Here is a 3567-nt window from a genome sequence, read left to right as displayed (position 1 = left end):
TTCCTTTTATTATTTACTTTGCCTTGAGAGACACGAAGGTATGTTAATCGGCTTTTATCTTAAATACAGGAAGGCTGTTATTTTGTAATCCTAGGTCTTTCATTATTATTGCACTTTAAAATACATGAATGGTTGTTTTATAAATTTTTATTATATTTCTTTCATCTTAAAACAGGGTAAAGCATTATTTTCTTAGACCTATATATTTTATATATCTTTTCCTTAAGATCCACGAGGATATTTTGTAATAATGACAGCCCTCTACTCCTATCAAGAAGTATTTTGTAATCAACACTTAATTATAATATTTGTCTAGCAATTCTTAAGAACACAGCTCCTCCATGACGCAACGACTAGCGCGTCTGGCAACGAAGCCGTGGGTCCCGCCTCGAATCCTGGCTTGGGCAATCATCCTTCATCTTTACCTGATTCCTACGAACCACGACCCCAGACTAAAATTCTACTTATTATTACGAATGCAAAGAATTATAAATCAAATTTGTAATTGGTTCCTTCTTTGAATGGCACTCTTGTTTAGTTTCCGTAATATGATTCTGAGAAACCTGAAGCGTCTGACTTTTTTCTCGAAACCAGCATGATTTATCTGTTTCAGCCTCGTCTCGGAAGTGATCCATGGAACACCTTTGTGAGGCGCCAGAGTAAGTAGTTCCTTTGTTGATGAGTTGCTCTGACAGTACCCAGTTTTTATTTCAGTGCACCATAACGTATAATAACGTACTGGAAAGTCACGCTTTTACTCCTAAAGAGCGTACTTGTTTTCTCCCATGTCTTCATTCTTCCGCTGGGAGGGTACAGCCTCGAGCTTCCTGCTGCGTGGCGGAAGGAGGCGCCGCGTCAGCAAGGCCATTCCCGCAGGATGGATCGTTGTGAGGAGTGTTATCAGCCATCGCTTCACGAGAGCCCAGGTATTTCAGTGCAAATTTAGAAAATAAATAAGGGTAAATGTTAAACAAGATCCTCGCCGCGAGAATATTGAGGACACACTAATATTAACTTCATCGAAGCCTCAAAATTACTGTGCGTTTCCGAGGCAGTGTTACAATATTTTTTTCCGGCATAAGTAAGTAGCAAACTTGGAATTTGCGTATCTTGTAGCAGACATATATTCAGACCTTCCTTTATAATTTTTATTCAAGATGAATTCTCAACAAAATGTGTGCAGTTAAGATACCTTACTCTTAACTTGTCAAGGTATCTCGGGTAACTTCCCGGGTGACACCTAACAACTTTCACGCAGCTGTCGTGACGCTGCAGAGACGCCATTCAGTCGCCTCGAGAGAGAGAGAGAGAGAGAGAGAGAGAGAGAGAGAGAGAGAGAGAGAGAGAATTTAAGCATCCACTGCAGATTATGAAGGAAAGCGGAAATGCGACTGATGTACAAGTCATGCAAACAAATGGAATATTTTATCCTAAAATTCATTTGTCGGTGTCCTTGTCATCGGCAGCGAGGTTAATGATTACGGATTCTACAAACTCGTGTGTGTTGTGGGCAGCCCAGTGGTCCTCTTCAGAGGCTCGTGATGGTCGGTCAGGGGAGAAGCTTACGAAATGGCGTCACAGCAGCATTACGACAGCCTCCTTAGAGCCGCTAATTGTCGCTGGGAAGTTACCGAAGTTATCCTTATAAGTCAGAAGTGAAGTTTCTTAATTACATAAACCGTCCTCAGAAAACTGTCTCCGCCAGGAGATGAACCAATTTCAAGGTTTGTTACTTTGTTGTGTCCGGAAAACGAAGTAACATTAATTGAAACATAAATTTATTTATCTTTTTTCATTTATTTATTTATTTATTTTTATTTATTTTTTTTTTTTTACCGGACAAAAAAAAAACGACTTGTGTTCTCACAAATTCATCAAATGTTCTGTGAAGTGCCCACAATGCTCTTGTGACGTTTATCGCATCAGGAAGAAAGCCCGCAGGTCAAGGAACAGTTCTATAACCTCCTCCAAGCCGCAAAACTGTACTTCTTTCATTAAAGGTGAGTGAGCAGCGTACGCACACGAAACATATGTAAGTACATTATAAGAAGCCGCAGGGGTCAAGGGCTTAAGTCGGGCGAAGTCCACAGTTGTTTTAGATCAGGTTAGGTTAGATTAGATAAATGTCCTTGGGGTTGATGGGGCGAAGTCCGTTGTTGGGTTTGGTTCAACGTAATAATGTTAGGCAGAGAAATGTCGTCGCTGAAGGGGTTTGTTTTTAGAATTAAGACGGCGGCGTCGGTCCACCATATTCTTACAAAACTATTGGTTTCTGATTCAATCTCACGTAATTTTACAGAATTTAACAATTAAATATGAAATGTAAAGCGTGCTTTTATCCCACAATTTCCCTCAAATCTTCACAACTCTGCCACTACGTAACGACCGAGTAATGCATTAATATCTTAGTGACTGTGAAACACATTAGTGCTCCGTATATTGAAGTTGATTAGTGCAGACACATGTAAAGTTTCGGTAAAGTCTGAATTATCGTGCCTTGGTATCTTTGCGGAGAGGGTCTTGTTAACATTTACCTAAGGCAGTCTGAAGTGTGTGATAAGCCAGCCAGCCCTGATTTTATCGCAAAGCACTGGTGCTTTCAGAAGTCACGAACGCAGGCTAGAAAGGAGAAAGTTAATGTATCATAAAACATTTTATTGTCTCATAAAAACTATTTTCAAAGGCCACTGATGATGCGTCAAGTTCTCATGGGTGATCTTTTTTTTTTTATTGCTCGTGTAGAATCCTTGTTAAACAATCACTAGAATCATTGAAATACATTTGAAAATACCAATAGCTACCACTAGAAGCTGTGGAAAGCAGTTGAGATAAGTCGCTGAAACGTTTGAGAGTCCCGTCCCTGGTCAACACGTGAGACCTGTTTTGTTGAGTGGGGAAGCGTCCCGGGGGAGGAATGAGGTCTCACATGCCAGGCAATAGACCCGTAGTATATGTCAGATGTTCGCTGATATTTTTCTCCCTGAAGATGCAGAATGCTTGTCAAACGTTTATGCGACTGGAATCATAAAAACATACTTTAAAACTCCAAAAACTCCCGCTGTTAAAAGTTGTGGAGATGAAATGCTGAAACGTCTTGGAATATGCGCTATAATTTAGAATTAGTTTTGTGCTCATAGCGGAATCCAAGACAGGGGATCTCCTTAGAATGTTGGTAGCAATTTGACTCATTTTTAAAGGGGTCAGAAATGAATAGTGCTTTCCTTGCTTCCTACCTCCCAGATCTCCATTCTCACCACTTCCCCAAACTTGCGATGGTGCAAGAATTGAAGTGGTGCATCCTTCAGATCTTACAGAGCGTGACTTTACCACTGAGCCACAGAGAAAGATGTCATTAAGAGGAGATGTAGTAAAAGATCCTAAGATATACCATTGTGTAATATTTTCTTAACCCATTTTAACCATGATTTATTTGAGACACGTATAAGGCAATAGCTTTCTTGGATATATTCATTAAATACTACTTCATAAATACTGCAGCGCTGATTTCTAAAAATGAATGTCTTTCCTTAAGAATTAGAATAACTCCAGATACACATTAAACAACGA

General features: G+C 39.8%; 1 long non-coding RNA gene across 1 annotated transcript in view; it reads left to right on the top strand.

The window, feature by feature from the left end:
* The first annotated feature begins 679 nt into the window (after nucleotides 1-679).
* LOC135114507 (uncharacterized) overlaps nucleotides 680-3567 on the top strand; it is a 94671-nt gene continuing 91783 nt past the window's right edge. Inside the window, exon 1 of the long non-coding RNA XR_010275530.1 lies at nucleotides 680-926. This is a non-coding gene — a long non-coding RNA (uncharacterized LOC135114507). The remainder of the gene's footprint in view (nucleotides 927-3567) is intronic.

This window comes from Scylla paramamosain, chromosome 2 (genome assembly GCF_035594125.1).
Source record: "Scylla paramamosain isolate STU-SP2022 chromosome 2, ASM3559412v1, whole genome shotgun sequence".
Lineage (NCBI taxonomy): Eukaryota > Metazoa > Arthropoda > Malacostraca > Decapoda > Portunidae > Scylla > Scylla paramamosain.
The sequence above is the reverse complement of the archived record's forward strand: the minus strand, read 5'-3'. Positions and strand labels throughout refer to the sequence as shown.